Here is a 19672-nt window from a genome sequence, read left to right as displayed (position 1 = left end):
TCATAAGGGATGGGGCGACTCATAGAGAGGACTCTCAGACACTCAACCCGAAATCCAGTTGTTCATCCAACATCTGGTCCCCCGTCCCCCCACCTCCCCACTGCCCCACACTGTCCTGTGGGTTAGGGACTTGTCATGAGAATGAAAATGATTTGCATCCTTTGTAACCCAAGTTTAGAAAACAGCTACTGAAAGTTTGATTTCAATCTTGCTGGAGTTTCAGCACTACTAGGAGAGCTTCATTTATACACTGGCTTGACAAGGTACCTCACCGTTGCCATGAGGGAGTCCCACTGTCGAGAAAAGTCATTTTCTTCAAACCTGCAGGCTGTCCAACAACATGCCCGGGGGGAGGGAAAGCATGGCGGAGTTTGGTGGGGGAGGGGAGGAGGGGAGAGGGAGCAGCCTTCCATCCTCTGGGCACAGAGGGAAAAGGAGAAAAGTTGGAGCTCCACCCTTCTCTTCCCTGTGTTGTGGCCAGAGAAGACAAACTAATTCAGGCCCGTTTTTTTCCAGTGGTATTTGTTGAGCTCTGTGTGTCCAACTCCGTTCTAAGCACTGGGTAGATACACGGTAATTCGGTTGGACACAGTCCAATGTAGGGTTCACAGTCTAAGTAGGAGGGAGAATTGGAGAACTGGGGCACAGAGAAGCGAAGTGACTTGCGCAAGGTCACGCAGCAAGCAATTGGCAGAGCCCAGATTCTCAGACCCCTGCTCTTTCCACTAGACAACACTGATTCTCCTGCCTCTCCTTGTTCAGGCTGAAGCCCCCGAGGGGGAAAGTGTGAGAAGATCATGCTAATTCAAAATCGGAAGGGAGGAGAGGGACAGTTCCTCTGCTCTCTTCCTAAACCCTAGTGGCTTGGGGTTCTAATCCTGGCTCCACTACTTGTCTGCTTTCTGTCCTTGGGCAAGTCACTTCACTTCTCTGACCTCACTTACCTAATCTGTAAAATGGGGATGAAAACTGTGAGCCCCATGAGGAACATAGATTGTGTCCAACATGATGATCTTGTATCTACTCCAGCACTGTGTACAATGCCTGGAACATCCTTCTTGTCTAGGTAGACACCAACCTTACCAAAATGCTGGAGTTCTTCATGGGTTTTTTTGTTGTTGTTGTTTAGCACTTACTGTATGCCAGGCAGTGTACTAAGTGCTGAGGTAGATACAAGCTAATCAGGGTGGACACAATCCCTGTCCCACATGGGGCTCACAGTCTTATCCCCCATTCTGTAGATAACTGAGGCCCGGAGAAGTTAAAACAACAGACAAATGACAGATTCGGGATTGGAACCCAGATCCTTCCGACTCCCAGGCTTGTGCTCACTCCATCTCTATCTGTTACCAATTTGTACATTCCAAGCGCTCAATAAATGCTACTGAATGAATGAATTAGGCCAACGCTGCTACTCTGGGCCATGTGGTTGCCTGCACCACCGTGCTAGTGTTTACCCCTTCCTCCCACAGATGCCATACGGAGCCTTCTATATGCAGTCATTAGTACAGTTTGTGAACTGCCTAGAAATGTATAATTTCCACCTAATTCCTTGCAATAATAAGCCAATTACCAGAGAAGAGGGGACTATTCTTTTTGCAAATTTAAGAGTGTTTGGGTGACTCTCCCATTCAGCCTGCTTCTTTGCCAGCGCTGGGCACCTCTTCCAGAAAAATAGAACCCTTATCTCAGTACTGTCCAGCATCCTGCTGAGCCTCTGCTAGAGCTGCAGGGAGATGGCGGGGAGGTGTCTGTGGGCTGGGTCGAGCTGGGGGTCCCTTGGTCGGAGGAATAGATATCAGGTCTCCAAGGGGGCTTCGGAGGAGGAGGGGTCTGTAGATGGGGAGTAGGGTCAAGAGATGAGCTCTCTGAGGACAGGAATCATATCTTTTAATCTTGCTGAATTTTGAGAAGCAGCATGGCCTTGTGGATTAGAGTCCCGATCTGGGAGACAGAAGGATCTGGGTTCTAATCCCGGCGCCACCACTTGTCCACTGTGTGACCTTGGGTGAGTCACTTAACTTCTCCGACCTCAGTTACCTCATCGGTAAAATGGAGATTAAAACTGTGAGCCCCATGTGGGACACGGCCCGTGTCCGACTTGATTATCTGGAAGCTACGGCAGCGCTTAGAACAGTGTCTGGCACTTGGTGAGCACTTAACAAATACCATTGAAGATGATATTCAAGGTACCATTGAAGATAATATTGAAGGTACTATTGAAGATAACACCACTGAAGCATGGGCTTGGGAGCCAGAGGTCATGGGTTTGAATCCCAGCTCTGCCACTTGTCAGCTGTGTGGCTGTGGGCAAGTCACTTAACTTCTCTGTGCCTCAGTGACCTCATCTGTAAAATGGGTATGAAGATTGTGAGCCTCACGTGGGACAACCTGATTACCTTGTATACCCCAGCGCTTAGAACAGTGCTCTGCACATAGTAAGCGCTTAACAAATACCAACGTTATTATTATTATTAATAACAAACAAAAACAAAGCCCTCTCCCTAGAGTCTAGTACATAATAGGACCACAATAAATGTGATCGATTGAATAGCTGAGGGGCTGGGGTAGGGCTGGCAACAGGATTGAGAGGACTTTCTGGCCTCCGCACGGGCTCAGTAGCAGTGTACACAATGCTTAGTGTCAGTGGTAGAGAAGAACCGTGATGCCAGCCCTCAGAGAACTTATTTTCCAGCATGGACGCAAGACAGGCACCCAATCAGTGCAAATGCAGGGTCCGACGGGAAAGAACAAAGGGAAAATAAGGGGTGGTGATGGAACTAGCAGGGTGGAAAGTGGGTGGAGGAGAATCTAGGAAGGCTTCTGGGAGGAGATGTTCCTGAGCTGTGATGTCAAAGGGGAGAGGGGTGAGGACAGACGGAAGTAGAAAAGCCGTTAGCGTCTAGTTCTTGGAGGAGCCTGGGTGAAGAGCTACATACACGTACGGAAGGCACCGGCTATCTTTCCCTATTAGGCGTGCCAAATTCAATATGTTTGGCGCCAATTAGCACCTGATGCTTTGTAGGTGACAGCGATGTGGATCTCCCAGCGGCAGTATCTCTGGTGGGCAGGCAACAGGCCTACCAACTCTGATACACTGCACTCTCTCAAGCGCTTAGTGCACTGTTCTGCATACAGTAAGTGTTCAATAAATACCATTGATTGATTAAGGTCCCTTCCTAGGCAACATCATGGAGATGCCCCTCTAGAGCACATGATTTTGAGATGGGCACTTGAGCTCCAGTTTTGATAATTCCCGGAGAATCTTTGCTTCAGTATACATTTTGCACACTCATTGAGTAATCCTGCCTCCAGCCTCTTCCTCCTCCTCCCCACAGCCCAGCCTCGCCTTCCTCCAGTTCCCCAAGAAGGGAGCAGCGTGGGAGACAATTCTCTGAAATAACACACTCTCCCGCTCTCTTTCTCTCTCCACTGTTATTTCACTCAGCTGTAACAGTAGAAGTTGTTCGGCACTGTGGGCAAGCAATCTCTTTACGGTCTGCTTCATCATGAATCATCACCCGACAACTATTAATCTTAAATCATACTTTTATCAAGTGTTTATTTTTTGCCCAACACTTGGGATATCAATACAGCGGCTGTCACAGGCAGTTATAAAGTGCATCTTCTGAACTATTACGACAACACCAAGCCAGCTAGGAGGGGGCTCGAAATTCAGAAGGGTCGACAGCTTCTGTGGGAATCAGAAGGAGGATGTCCAGCGGAATGATATTGCACTGTCAAATCTGGGTGTCTATATATTTAGCCAACAATAGGCACAGGGTAAATATAGCAAGCGAAATTCCATCTTACTGCATTTCTTGGACCTGGTTCATTCCCAACCTTCCAGCCAGAAAAATTGTTCATTTTGCCTCCCCCAGAGTCCTATCTAGGCAGCGAGGCATCTGAGTCAGCAGGGTCCGCTGGAAAAAAGACAAGACAGGGAATCAGGAGACTGCCCCTGCATCATTGCATAACCGGGGACAAGTCCCTTCCTCTTTCTGGGCCTCCATTTCCTCATCTGTAAAATGGGTAGAATCGTCCCCGTCTTCCCCTTCCTCCCAGAGTCAGCGGGAAAGTAAGATAATAGACGGAAAAATGTCTTGAAAAATAAAAGCAAAAATATATTCAAGGGACAGTTGGAAAATATATTCAAGGGGCAGTTGGATCCTGGCTTGGATGGGACTGTATTCTGGCAAGGATAATGAAGTCCTATTTGGATAACATAGGAACCTTTTAAAAAATGGTATTAAGCACTTATTATGTGCCAGACATTGTACTAAGTGCCGGGGTACAAACAGGCTAATCAGGTTGGACACAGTCCGTGTCCCACCAAGGGCTCACAGCCTTAATCCCCATTTTATAGATGAGGTAACAGGCACAGAGCAGTGAAGTGACTTGCCCAAGGTCACACAGCAGACAAGTGATGGAACCAGGATCAGGACTCCCAGGCCCGTGCTCTACCCACCAGTTCTCTGGGATGACTTTCGATAGAAACCGGCACTTGTACAAGAATTCCCTTTGGGACAATCTCTCAGGACTAGGAATTAGGAAAGAAGGATTCTGGATCATTCTGGTTAATCATAGGTCAACTGGGTCACGACTTCTTCTGTTCATGACCCAAGAAGAGTGAGAAGAGAAGGGTTCCAAGCTCAAAGGCTCAGCCGGACCCCGGAGCTGAACACGTCCTCATTCTCCAAGCCTTGAATGAAGCCCCTTCTCTACTCAACAGACCCAAACTGTGGCTCAGCAGGTGGAGCCCCTGCCCCGCTTCCTCCCACTTTACAGATGGGATTACCGAGGCCCGAAAAGGGTGAGCCTCATCAGCGACAAGGAGCCCTGACTCACTGACTTCTCATCTGGGATCTCAGCCAAAGCGCAAAGGGGAGCAGAGGTTTGGCAGATATTTGGCTTACTCAACCTATTTGGACAGTCGAAGTGAATCATCCAGTCCAGAAATCCACTTCTGATCCTGAATTATCCAGTTCTCAAGTACTAATGAGTACTCGAGAGGCATAGTGGAATTGGCTCTGGGGGAAGTGGTCAAGTCCGGTGAAATCAATCAATCGCTGATATTTTTGAGCCCTTACTATGAGCTGATCATTGTTTTAAGTTTGGAAGAGTACAATAAAGTTGATAGACACCATTCCATCCCACAAAGACCACGCAATCTAGTGGGAGAAACGGGGTCCCGGGAGTCGGAAAACCTCAGTTCTAATCCCAGCCAGCCCCCGTCCTCCACACTCCCGCTACTACCTGCTGTGCATCCTTGGAAGAATTGTAAAGCTTCTCTGGGCCTCAGCTTCCTCATCTGTAAAATGGGGATCTTAATGTCTCTCTCTACCTTCCAAGAAGGGTGTGATGAGAAAGTGCCTCGGTAGAAACCAGCGTGGAAGAAATGCAAGGTCTGTTTTTCGTGTCGGCAACGTTCTTGAGTCCAACCTCCAAGTCACCTTGTTCCGTAAAGACACCACCGGGAACAGGAGGGAGCCTCTTGCGCCGATCGCTGCCATTTCCCTACCCAAATGATGGAGCTAAATACCCAGATGCAAGAATATTGGCCTGGAAGCTGTGCTCGGTGCTTTCAGAACAAGCGGGGTTCTTTGGTCATTGTTATCAGCCTCGTATTTCAAAGCACCAGTGGTGATTACAAATCCACCTCCACTATGAGCATAAACAGCTGGAGAATGAATCAATATCTACTTTTATATTTTGGTATTTTTAGAGCACATTTACATGGCATATCTCTTTGGGAGCAAAAGGTGCTATGAAAATAGGACGACATTAAGTGGCAAGAGCAGGGGAATGATTGCCCAGCTCTGAGAGAGGCAGCCACATAGGCTTAGATCTCAATCTTACCAACTTCCTCCAGGGGGGTGGCTGGGTGTATGTGTGAGGGGGTTCCCCGCTTTCGTCCGCCATCCTCTGGTGCATATTATAATAGGGGATACTGAGGGGACATAGGCCACAACTTAAAGGTCATAATGTCATTATCCCTTGTTTTATCACTCTCTGTAGCACAATATTTCCTGAGATCCTACTAGCGTCTGAGCACTCTACTAGGCTCTTGATGGAAAAACATAAGAAATTTTTAAAAAATCCTTAATGGGGACAGAGAAGCATCTAGAGATCCAGTAATCAACACAGATTCTAACCCTAAACTCTAAATCCAAACCTTAGTCCCTACCCTCATTCAGGCCCTAACCATAGCTCCAGCTGTATCCTTTGCCTGGGTTTTATCCTTAACCACTATCTCATCCCTAATGCTAACCTTCTTTAGGGTTGATATTTGGCAATATTGGTCATTTGGAAAGTGTCTTGAAGTTCAACTGTCAACAGTGTCAGCTTCTCTGAGCAAGTCAATGATATTTATGGAGCGCTAACTGCAGGCAGAACACTGTACTCAAGGATCGGAGAGTACATTAATAATAATAATGTTGGTATTTGTTAAGCGCTTACTATGTGCAGAGCACTGTTCTAAGCACTGGGGTAGATACAGGGTAATTAGGCTGTCCCACATGAGGCTCACAGTCTTAATCCCCATTTTACAGATGAGGTAACTGAGGCACCGAGAAGCGAAGTGACTTGCCCACAGTCACACAGCTGACAAGTGGCAGAGCCGGGATTCGAACCTATGACCTCTGACTCCCAAGCCCGCACTCTTTCCACTGAGCCGTAGACAGAGTCCCTGCCCACAACTTTACAGTTCAGAGGGGGAGACAGACATGAAAATAAACAGTGCAAATGAACTGGGCCGAAGTTTGGATACTCATTCTTTGTTTCTGAGCTGAACCTGGACCCCTCAGTGATTGTGGGAGAGGATAAATGGATTCCTGGTTCCAGTCACAGCTCCCCATTTTCCCTCCCTCCAGACTGAAGACCCCTGCAGACCCCACCACCACTGCCTCCCTGACTTCTTCTCAAACCTCGTGCCCTAATCCAGTCTGAGAAACAGTGTTTCTGGGAATCCCGAGTCCGCTCCGAAGCTGGAGGAGGAAAGCAACTTCCGGGTCATTGCCAGGTAGCAGTGACAGTAACTGAGAGGAAGGGTGGAAAGAAAGGAGGGAGGGAGATAAAGAGAAGCAGGAAGGGAGGGAAACAGGGAAGGAGGGAAGGTGGGTAAAAGGGAGAAAGATAAAGAGGGAAGGAGGGAGGGACCAAGGAATTAGGGAGGAAGGCAGGGAGGGACTGAAAGAAAAGGAGGAATGGAGAGTGGGTGATGCCAAGGATGGAAATAAGACAAGGATCTTGGTAGTTAGTACCTTAGCTCCCCCCCTTGATGTTGCTGCAGCCTAGCCAGGCAGGAGAGACGGTGATGGAGTGGAATCTGGGAGAGTCATGAGAGTGAGCAGGCTGAGCTTTAGGTAGAGGGCTGTATGTGGCTGATGCACTGAAGCTAGAAGCACTGGCCATTCGATACCGAGAGAGGGAGATTTCATCCCTGACGTCTGATTTGGAAGCATCGAACAGCAAAAGGACTAAAAGAATATAGATCACCAGATGGGGAAAGATTATTCACCTCAAGAGGATCGCTGGGAAAATTTTTCTTCTAGGAGAAGCTAGACTTTGGGATGAGGAAGTTGGAATTAATAGTAATAATATTCATTAAAAGGGACCTTTCCTGACATACCATTAGGTGGGGGAGGTGATGGTGAAGATTGCATTATAATTTAGGACTAATTAATATCCACTTATCACAAAGTGCTATCATCTTTCATGGAATCCGTCATCATCATTCTACCCCTGTTTAGTATTCAAGCGACCTTCCATTGGTTTCCATTAGTGCCTCCACACAATGGGGAATTGCTTGATAATTAGTTAATGAACACGAAAAATCCAATGTCACTATTTTCTCTTTCGACCTGAAATGAAACCTCGTTTAAATTAGATCATCTCACGATGAGGTGCAATTAATGGGCCCTCAATTTACCATTAGATAATCAAAGAACCTTCCAGCTCCCCAAGGTGGGAGATGGCTATTCCCAAGTCTGAGGCTGGTTGTCTAACTGGGGCCAGAGGAGAGGAAGATTAAACAGCGAGGATGGTTCCAGAAAGCAGAGTCAAAGGTAGTGAATACCTGTTGCAGCAGCTCTTTTCAAACCATCCTCCCTCCCCTGATCTTTCTCCAACCCTGGTTGAGGTGAGTAAGGCATTACTATATTTTCAATCCCCGGGGCACAAAAAATATTAGCACACTCCCAGGGAAGAGAAGTTAAAGGAAATGAAAGAAGTAACAAATAGTGACATTTTTGAGTGGCTACTGAGAGTGAGGCACTGCCCCAGAATCTCTGGACAGAAACAAGACACCCATTCCCTGCCCTCAAAGAGCTTGGAATATAATAATGGGAAACAGGCTGACCCATATGATTTACAAAATAACGGAAGAACAAGGACACAATAGGCAAGTACCAATAGGTCAGGATGAAATAGATAATTGAAAATATGAAGGAAAATGTACCTACATACAGGAGTGCTGAGGAGAGTGTGACTTTCCAAAGCAATTAGCCAGCCAAATCTGTCTGGATACCATCATGGTTTCAGGTAAGCATCACCCTCTGGTAGGGTGCATGACTTGGGAGTTGATGGGGAGGCTATTCAAAGAAAGTAGCTTTTAAGTGGGCTTCGAAGGAGTCAAGGGATGTGGTTTGCCACAATAGAGTGGAGAGAGTGCTCCATGAAGTAAGAGAGGTGTGAGCAAAGGATCAGAGATGGGAAAATCACAAGAGGTATAAGTAGACCTTTTGCTTGGGAGGTCAAAGCTATGAGCTGAAGTGGATTGGGAAAATAGAATAACTAGGTAAGACAACATGTGGGTAGACTTAAAAACGATGAGTTTCTCCTTTTTCTCCTCCTCTTCTTCTTCCTTCTCTTTTTCTGTCTCTCTCTTTCCCTGCCTTCTCTGTGTGCGTTTCTTTCTTCTGCTGTCTCCCCAAGTAATTAAGAGGAGGCTATGGGTTTAAATAACAACCCCTTGAAGCACTCTTAAAAATAAACCCTTGCCTGCAAACCACAGGTACTTTTTTAAAGATCCCACTTGGTCGACTCAAGTATATGCTTACGAAAAAACCATAAATGGATTTTCCCGAAATGATTGGCCTATGGTTACGTTGTCTTCATTTGTCAAGGGCAGGGGCTGGGGGTGACATAAACTCTGTTAATCTCAAAGGGCCATCCCTTTTGGACACCCTTAGAAGCGTTTCATCGAGAAGGTGGGTGACATTGATGAAGGCAATAGTGATAATATTTGCAGAGGTGATGATTATGGTGATGATGATGGGAAAGATGGTATCGGTGATGATGATCAGGGCTGGTTCTACCATATAGGCAAACCGGGTCACTGCATACAGAGCTATACCCTGCTCCGATTTCTGCTTCTCTCCCTGTGGATCAACTGTTCTTGGTGTCCCTTCCTTTGCTTAGGATGCCAAAATATCTGGAGTTAGCCCTGATTATTCAGGGGATGGAGAGGATGAGGATGAAGAAGCAGCACTGCCTACTGGATAGAGCACAGGCCTCAGAGTCAGAAGGACCTGGGTTCTAATTCCAGCCTCACCACTTATCTGCTGTGTGACCTTGAGCAAGGCACTCCACTTCTCTGTGCCTCAGTTACCTCATCTGTAAAATGAGAATGAAGACTGTGAGACACGGTCTATGTCCCATCTGATTAGCTTGTATCTACGCCACTGTGCAGTACAGGGACTGGCTTCCCAATCTAAGGGAGAACAGGTATTTAATCTCATTTTACAGGTGAGGATAATGCAACACAGAGAAGTGGCTTGCCCAAGGTCACGCAGTAAGCAAGTGGAGGAGCCAGGGTTAGAACTCAGGTCTCCTGATTATCGGGCCCGAGTTCTTTTATTACCATGAAAAAAAAAAGACAGCCGAAGGACTGAGGAAAAAAGAAAATCTAATAAGAGTGCCAACATGGGTAATTCAAGGAATAGGTAAGAGATGTAAGAAGGTTGGAGCAATTTTACTGATAATAATTGGCAGGTAATTGGTCTGTGATGGATTTTTTTTTTTAATATCCCTCCCAACTGCTCCCAGACCAGAGCACCCACTGTGTGCAGGCAGTCAATAACTTCGGTCTTCTGACAAAACACCTGAACTGTTTAACGATCAGATTCTGGTTTTCCCAATGTCCCCTGGCAGGTCATCTCCAGAAGACCACGGCGGCATCGTTGTCCCACTGAATTGCACTGAGCATTCTCAGTTTAGATGTTACAGTCCATCACATCAGTGCATCCCCTGAGCAGCCCAACCCCGACTTTTGTTGGAGAGGAAATCAAGAAATAGCAGGAGGGTAGCTACGTCTGGATCACTAACTAGCTCAAAACGACTTAAAGCAGATTTGATTGCTTTCTCTGGTGGAATTACAAGATTAGGAGTCTTGGGTAGCTGAGAACATAACATATATCTTGATCTGGGGGCATCGGGGAAGAGAGCACTGGCTACGGTCCTCCCTCAACTAATGCCAATTGATGAGTATATTGGCAGGGTCAGGCTGATGGAAAATCAGCTGCAAGACCATAAAGCCAAGCAAGTGGTGAGATGAAAAGCCTGCAAAAAGTGGCTAAGGATGGGGGTGGTGGGAGGAGGGAGAAATCTTCTCTTCCTTAAGGTAACTGCTAGATCACTAGCCCAAAGCTCTGCAAGGATTGCATTCAGGTTTCCCTAGCTCAGGATACTGAAAAAAAAAAAAAGATGGCATTTGTTAAGCACTTACTATGTGCAAAGCACTGTTCTAAGCACTGGGGGGGGATACAAGGTGATCAGATTGTATCACGTGGGGCTCATAGTCTTAGTTCTCATTTTACAGATGAGGTAACTGAGGCACAGAGAAGTGAAGTGACTTGCCCAGACTCACCCAGCTGATGAGTGGCAGAGGCGGGATTAGAACCCATGACCTCTGACTCCCAAGCCTGGGCTCTTTTCACTGAGCCACGCTGCTTCACTGAACCGAGGCATGGCTGTCTGAGAGTGGAGGCTGCCCCAAGGAGGTACTGATGGAGAGAGTCTTTGGAACCAAGAGGATTTTTTATGATATTTGCTAAGCACTTTCTTTGTGCCAGGCACCATACTAAGCGCTAGGTTAGCTACAAGCTGAAGAGGTCCCTGCCCTACGCTGGACTCACAGTCTTCATCCCTATTTTACAGTTGAGGTATAGAGAAGTTAAATGACTTGTCCAAGGTCACAAAGCAGACAAGTGGCAGAGATGGGATTAGAACCCAGGCCCTTCTAACTCCCAAGCCCGCGCTCTAGCCATTTAGGCCACAGGTGATGCTGAGACAGGTTAGATCTTCCTCATCTCAAACCCTATTTTAGGTCTGATATAAATCGTTTCGTATTTATCTCAGGGCTTAGCATATTGTAAGTGTTCACCTTGCTGGCCTGTGTTCAACTTAACTCTGTTATAACTCCCCCCGTGCTTAATACAATACTTGGCGCATAGTAAGTGCCTAATAAATATCACAGTTATTATCATTAATATTAATGATTAAAATTGGGGGGGGGGGGTTAAGGACTTACTATGTGCCAAGGACTCTACTAAGCACTGGGATAAATACAAGATGATCAGGTCCTACATGGGGCTTACGGCCAAGTAGGAGGAAGAATAGGTATTGAATTCTAGTTCGCGATGAAAGAACTAAGGCCCGAAGAAGTGAAGTAACTTACCCCGGGTCACATAGCAGGTATGTGGCAGAGCCAGGATTAGAATCCAAGTCTTCTGACTCCTAGGGCCATGCTCTTTCCCCAGAGGGACACTGAGCTCAGACCCTCTTTAGGACTCCAGAAAGGGAAATAAAACAAAATCTGAAGTCAAACCATCTTGCTGCCTCCCCACTTCCTGAGTAGATCCCAACCTCTCAGCATCCGCTGGACTCTCTGGGGAGCAAGAGGAGAATGGCCACTGGATTCTTCCTTGGGATGCTGAGACCATTCCCTCTTCCCACCCCCCAAATTAGCTCGGATCCCCTTGGAACCAATCAGAATGAAGCATCTGTCTTGAGCGGGGATGAAAAATCTGCACCGAGAGCGACACGAGCATTGACACATCACTGGCAGAGGGTGACTATTTCTAAACTTTAATTAACCAATCACGTCTCATCCTTGTGCAAATTAAACATTAATGTGGTCATTCCTAGTCCATAAACAGCTGGTAGCTATTCCCCAGCTAGCCGGTGGTGGTGGTGATTGCTGGGGAAAAAGCAAGAGCGAAACGATCCCAACAGCAGGAGTAGATTGGCAGGCAACATCTCGTCCTCTACTTCTGTTTTTTATTTGGGTAAGCACACAGACACACACATATACACATTACCATCTTCAAAAAGGGGAGAGAGTCACAGTTAACTTTGTTCCCTAGGACAGGCAAAATTCTAAACCGAATCCTTCAGGACAGACTCCTTTAGATCACAGTCACCAGTGCTCTCTATGAAATGCAACAGGATCCCAGACTGAAACAGACCAGCAGGTCTGAGCTCATGGCTTGGGAGAAAAGGAGGCTTGCAGAGAACAGCCCCAGACTTTGTTAACGTTGTCATAACAATCAATGGTATTTATAGAGTGTCTACTGCGTGCAGAGCACTGCACTAAACACTCGGGAGAATAAAATGCAACAGCAACGGTAGACAAGTCCCCTGCCGACAAGAAGCTTACAGTCGACACTCTTACATGTCCTGTGGGGCTGAGAAATTTGCCAGTGAGCTGAGACTACTCCATGAGAGTGAGATTGACCAAATCAAGTGATGGCCTGTCTAATGCTTATTTTAAATTTATTACAATGAGATAATATGTGCCGAATGCTGGAGTAGAAACAATGTCGTCAGATCACACACAGGGCTCACATTCTGAGGGAAGGTAAACAGATATTTTATCCCCATTTTACAGATGAAGAAAATGAAGCCCAGGGAAGTTAAGTGCCTTGCTAAGGACACACAGCAGGTATATAGTACAGCTGGGATTAGAACACAGATCTCCAGACTCCCAATGATGTGCTCTTTCCTCTCAACTGCACTGTTTCTCTTTTACGTGAACATTCAATTATTCTCCTTCATCCCCTGTTTTTCCTTCTTCCTATCATCATCATCCTTAAAATTATCACTATTATGATTGTATTCATTAAGCACTACACATCAAGCACTGGTCTAAACTCTGGGGTAAATACAAGTTAATCAAGTTAGACACAGTCCCTGTTCCACATGGGGTTCACAGTCTAAGTAGGAGGGACAACAGGCTTTGAATCCCCATTTTACCGAAGAGGAAACAGAGGCACAGAGAAGTTAACTGAGTTGCTCAAGGTCACACAGCAGGCAACTGGCAGAGTTGGGATTAGGACCTGGGTCCTCTGAATCACATCCCCCTGCTCTTTCCCACTAAGCCACAGTGTTCCCGTCATCATCATCATCATCATAAGGAAGGGGAAAGAAAAGCCGTAGTCCACAGTACCTTTATTCCAGATCACCTCTTAGAATGCAGTGAGAAATGCACTGGTTCCAGGAAGCCTTCCATAATCTAATCTTCCAACACCTTCAGTCATATAATCATTTATAATATTACTATGTGTCCCATTTGTGCTATTGGCTTACATATGTATACTTCTTTCAATACTTCTGTATCTTCTTTAGAATGAGGCATATTACATTTTCTATTTGCCCGTGTCTGTCTCCCCCATCCAAAACTGTCATTCCTAAGGAACAAGCTTATTGCATCTCTTTCTCCCTCTCTACCTACCTGTAGCATCCTATAACCTCCCTGTACCCAGCCAGTATGGGGCTTTATCCACAGAGAGAAGCCAGTCAATATGATTACCTGCCTCCACACAGTGTATTTATCTGCCTGTTTCCTCGGGTGTGAGGTAGTGAAATGTCTTTCTCTACCACTCTTTAAACAAGGGAGTGCTGACCATAGATAGTGCTGACCATACGGGAATCATTAGGATTCATGATCCTATTCATCCCCAATGATCCGTAATCAGGTATCAGGATAGGCATCAGGATCCCTGATGGAATCGGGATCCTAGGGAATCAGGATAAGCAGGGGTCTCTGCTCTGAGAAAGACATGGTGGGTCACGTGGGCTAATGATAAGATGAGGGTTTGAGAACAAGAAGCCTAGGTTCAAGTCCTGTGTCCTTGGGCTACTGTGTGCCTCTCTAGGCCTCCTACCGAATCTCTGATATTAATCTTCCCCAGTAAAACAATGGCAAAGATCTGTCTCTGTCCCCTCCCAGGCCTCAGACTGGGAGAGGGGCAATGAGGTCACTGACATGGGGACCCTGGGGGATTACACTAGGGAAGCACAAGAAGATCAAGCAGGGCCTTCCACGCCTGCCTTATGGAGAGGGTGGTGTGACCAGGGAGTCAGTTGCCTGGCACAGGATTCGTGGGGCTGATGGGCTGCCAGCCCACTCCCATATGGGGTCTGACTACTCGAGGGAGAGACCAGAGTGCAGAAGGCAGAAATATCTCCACTTTCCATCATAACAATAATCTTCTTTTTTCCATCCCTGCATTTATTTCTCTCTCCCGTGTGCAGAAGTGTTTTGAAGGCATTAAGAGGTTGAAAATAACTGCTCTAAAAGTTCAAGGAGTCACAACTCACTTGTTTTTTTGCAGAGAATAAATGGGATTCCTTAAGTGAAATGAGACAGGGCCATGGGGGTGTGCAGACTATGGGGTGTGGAGACCAAAGAGAACCGAGTTCACAGAGAACAGAGACCAGGGAGGACTTGGACAGGGACCCTAGTTAGGTCGAGCTCAGTGGGGCTACAAGTTGAAACTCCTGCTGTGGGATGCTTCGGGCCCAAGTGAACCCAAGCAGCCCAGGGTGGCCTCCATCTCTGTCCCATATGGTAAACCCCAGGCATCTGGTGCTTTCTGTTAGTGTCGGAAGCTGATAAATCTCTTTCCTCAGTGGCCCTGAAGGTTCACAAGGGTCCCCTAAAATAGCCAGGCATTATAGTCATGCACAAGACACACCAGCACAACCAATGCAATCCCACCCACCACACCTTCATACCAAGCCCACATTGTTGGCTCTCCCACCTGGAACAACAGGTCAGCCTCAACCGTGACCCTTCTGGATTGAGAAGATGCTAGGAGGAGTTGATTCAAGTGCTAATGGCTTCATGTATGTGTATGTGTGGTCTCTGCCCACTTAGGCCAGTTACAGGCTGAACGTGGACTCGAATCCAGCTCTCCTGTCAGGGGAATTCTAATTTCATCCAGAAACAGAACTGACTTACCGTTATTGAGGGGGCTTCGTATTTCCCAGAAGAGGCAGGGAACACATCTACCAACTCTATTGTACTGTACTCTCCCAAGGGCTTAGTACAGTGGTCTGCACATGATAAGCGCTTAATAAATACCATTGACTGACTGATCACCGTAGCTGCCGGAACCCCATGGGAGACCCCCCTCCACCTAGTCCGCCTCCTGGAAGCAGTGAATTGGAAGGAAAACAAATATTCAGCTGCTTGAGCAGGCCTGGGAGGAGGGAAAGTATATCATTAGAATTGTTATTGTTGTTATCATTATTATTATTGTTGTTGCTGTCATTATCATTAGTTGAGTATAGAAACCAAAGGACTGCTGGGAGATTTCAATTTGGTTGATTTTCCTGGGCTGGGAGAATGGAGGGTGGAGAATTGGAATTGCAATTGTTCTTTCTCTCCCTTTATGAGCTTCCTTTCTGTTCCCATTAGGCCAGAAGCTCACCCCCCAAAATGGATTTTCTTAAAGCCAGGGAGAGGCAACCTCCCTTATAGAGGAGGGTGGAAAGGCACCGACCGATCTGTGACATTTATTGAGAGCTTACTGTGTGCAGAACACACGGCGTTGGACAGTAATGATAATAATTGTGGTATTAAGAGCTTTTCTATGTGCCAAACGCTGTTCTGAGAGCTGAGATAGATACAAGGTAATCAGGTCCAATACAGTTCCCGTTTCACACTGGGTTCACCATTTAAGCCGGAGGGAGACAGGAATTTAACTCCATTTTAAACCTCAGTCCCACCCCCCATCCCCTCCACCTTTTTATCATAACCCAAGGCAACCTCCTCTAGAAAGGCTCCCGGACTCAGCCCTTGCATCAGTCATATTTATCGAGCGCTTACTGTGTGCAGTAAGTAGGTGCAGAACGCCGTACTAAGGGCTGGGGAGAGTACAGTACAGCAGATCTGGTAGACACGTTTCGTACCTCTAAGAGGCTCACAGTCTTGGTTGATGGACGATAGTATTTGTTAAGCCTTTAGTAGCCTGCCAGCACCAACTAATATTTCCCCACTGCTCATCAACTTTCTGATTAAACCCTCTTTTTCCCCAGCTCCCCCTTCCTTCTGCATCTTCGGGCATTTGACATTCATCCCACCCTCAACCCCACAGCACTTCAAGTTCTATGTTATAAGTTCTTTATATTAATGTATGTCTACCTTCAAGCCTGTAAGCTCGCTGAGGGCAGTGAATATGTCTGCCAACTTTGTTGTTTTGTAGGCTCCCAAGTGCTTAGTACAGTGCTCTGCATTCAGTAAGCACTCAATAAATACCATAGACTGATCAGTAAGAGCTTACTGTGTGTCAAGCAGAGCTCAGTATAGTGTCGGGCACATAGTAAACACTTAAATACTGTTTCAAAAGTACCATTCTAAGAGCTTCTAATTGTGTTATCTGTCCATCTCAACTGTCCCAGACTGGAAGTTAGATATAGGAAGTGAACGTGACTGATTCTGTAGCACCGTATCCTCCCAAACACTTAATACAGTGCTTGTCTTTCAACTCTGTTCTTTTGTATTCTCCCAAGTGTTTAGTACAACACTCTGCACATGTTCAATAAATACAGGTGATTGACAGATGGGCCAGATACTGGACTAAGCGCTGGGGGGTAGAAACAACATAATCAGATCCCACATGGGAACTCCAGTTTAAATAGGAGGGAGAAAGGTATTGAATCTCCATTTTGCCGACGTCGGAACCGAGGCCCAGAGATGTTAAGTGACTTGCGCAAAGTCACACAGCAGGTAAGCGGCAGAGCCAGCATTAGAACCCAGGTCCTCTGGCTCCCAGGCCCATACTCTTTCCACTAGGCCGCACTGCTTCACTCGTATCTGTCAGACCGAACAGAGATGCACCCTCCTGTGTTCTGGTAGATTTATGCCCAGTCTCTGGTTGATGAAATATTCATCTCGCTCTGAATTATTTAGTATTTAGGAGCAGTGTTCACTGTTTTAGCTTGTTTATGTGGCCATCTGTTCCTGGGACCTATAAACTGTTTCATAACAATGTATCGGCCTATCGTGGTAATGCTTCTGCCAGGGTTCCCGAGAGCCAACTTGCTTCCCATCCCTTCCATAAACATCTCTTGGACCAGGGCTCCAACGGTTCTTTTTGTAGAGCAGCAAAACTTAGGCAAGTTGCAAAGTTGCTAGGAAAGTCAGAAAAGAGGGGAAAGCAGCTGTCCTGCCTGTAGGCAATTGCTTGATAAACAGACTAGAGACCAGAGATAGAAACATACACTGCCCATACCCCATTATCTGAGGGGCATGGGAGGAGGAGTGTAAGAAAGACATGGATAATTGAAATCCAGAAGTAATCCAAGCACCTCATTTTAATATTGGAAAGAGAAGGAGCAGGAAGAGGGAGAGAAAGAGAAAGGGGGAGAAGAGGAGTGCAAGAACAGCATGGATAATTGAAATCCGCAGGTAATCCAAGCACCACATTTAATAATAAAAAAGAGAGAGGGCAGGAAGAAAGAGAGAGAGAGAGCAAAGAAGGGAAAGGGGCAGAAGAGGTGGGGAGAAGTAGGGAGAGTAATAGGAAGAGGGGAAAAGAGAGGAAAAGGAAGTGTAAGAGGCAGAGGAGAGAGAGACAGAGAAAGAGAAAAGGGGCAGGAAAATACACTCACCTGTTTTTGAGGTTGAAGCTGTGGATATGACTGAAAACATGAATGCACAACAGGCAATTCCTTCCATACCATGTCCCTGGGAGCGTCATCCTCTGGGTTTACTATTTGCAACTCCTGGGCCCATGTTTTATTTTTCCTCTTGGCATGAGGGTATTCTGGAAGCCTCTGTTTGAAGGAGGCCTACTGCCTCAGCCCCTCCTGCTGCTTGGAGCCATTACCACTGCTAACTCCCAGCAGCACACAGGTGCTCTACTTCATTGAGGTGGCAATTCTCTGTGTCTTTAAAACACCTGGTCCACCCTCTCCGGTCATCTAATAATTATTGCTGATGATGATATTGATGAGCTGTCTGAGGTTCCTGCCACCAACCGTTCTCCCTCATTTCCATCCTTACCTGTGAACTGCTGGATTTTATGAACTTGTATTGATCCGTCAATCAATCAGTGGCATTTATTGAGCTCGTGCTATGTGCAGAACGTTATACTGCACATAGCATTAGAGAAGCAGCGTGGCGCAGTGGAAAGAGCACGGGCTTTGGAGTCAGGGCTCATGAGTTCGAATCCCAGCTCTGCCACTTGTCAGCTGTGTGACTGTGGGCGAGTCACTTAACTTCTCTGTGCCTCAGTTCCCTCATCTGTAAAATGGGGATGAAGACTGTGAGCCCCACGTGGGACAACCTGATTCCCCTGTGTTTACCCCAGCGCTTAGAACAGTGCTCTGCACATAGTAAGCGCTTAACAAATACCAACATTATTATTACTGAGTACTCGGAAGAGTGCAGTATAACAGAGTTAGTAGACACGTTTCCTGCCCACAGTGAGCTTTCAGTCTGGAGGGGATAATAATAATGATGATGATATTTGTTAAGCGCTTACTATGGGCCAAGCACTATTCTAAGCGCTGGGGTAGATACAAGCTAAGGTTGTCCCATGTGGGGCTCACAGTCTTAATATCCACTTTACAGATGAGGTAAATGAGGCACAGAGAAGTTAAGTGACTCGTCCAAAGTCACACAACTGACAAGTGGCAGAGCTGAGATTAGAACCCACGACCTCTGACTCCCAAGCCAGGGCTTTTTCCACTGAGCCCCGCTGCTTCGATCATCCTGTGATCCTAAGATCATCTTGGGATGATTTGCAGGGCTCATAGGTAGAGGTGGAATTGGGAAACCAGAAATGAGGAGGACAGAGGACATGTTTTAAAGGTGCTGCAAAACAAAGCTTCAGGTCTTTTGACTCCCAGGCCTGTGCTCTTTCCATTAGGCCAAGCAGTCTTAGTGATGGTGCTTATTGAACAACCACAAGGTGCAGAGCACTGTACTAAGTGCTTGGAAAAAGACCCCAGAAGTACAAGCCCCTTTCTTTGTCCACAAAGAGTTTCCTGGAGCCCGTTGGCAGGAAGGTGGATTGAGCGGGCAGTGACTGGGGGAGTGTGTAAAGCAGATCTCTTCGGGAACTCATTCTCTGCTCCATAAGCCCACCCTTGGAAGAGTTCATGGGAGGAAAACAGGTCTGACACACGTGCACCCGCGGTCGGGGAGATGTGAAGCCCAAGCGACAGAAGCAGACGACCTAAAGCACATCGAAGAGGACAGAACCTAAAAGTACAGACACACAATTTGCTTAAAAATACAGAAGTCCTGAGGGGAAACTGGAGTGGCTGAAGTCACTTGAGGCCAATCCAAGAAGACTTCCTGAAGAGGAAGGGATTTTTAGCAGCAGTTTGGAGTGCCATTTTCATACCAATGATGTATTAATCACCAGCAGAATATTTT

At 46.6% G+C, this 19672-nt stretch overlaps 1 long non-coding RNA gene across 1 annotated transcript; it reads right to left on the bottom strand.

Annotated features, from left to right (window-relative positions):
* Positions 1-3537: 3537 nt before the first annotated feature.
* LOC120638312 lies at positions 3538-18109 on the bottom strand. Its single transcript, XR_005659898.1, has 2 exons — positions 17899-18109; positions 3538-3923 (listed from the first exon to the last, which is right to left on the bottom strand). It is a non-coding gene; the product is annotated as an uncharacterized LOC120638312 (long non-coding RNA).
* Between the last annotated feature and the right edge of the window lie 1563 nt (positions 18110-19672).

Source organism: Ornithorhynchus anatinus, chromosome 4, assembly GCF_004115215.2.
Source record: "Ornithorhynchus anatinus isolate Pmale09 chromosome 4, mOrnAna1.pri.v4, whole genome shotgun sequence".
Taxonomy (NCBI): Eukaryota; Metazoa; Chordata; class Mammalia; order Monotremata; family Ornithorhynchidae; genus Ornithorhynchus; species Ornithorhynchus anatinus.
The sequence above is the reverse complement of the archived record's forward strand: the minus strand, read 5'-3'. Positions and strand labels throughout refer to the sequence as shown.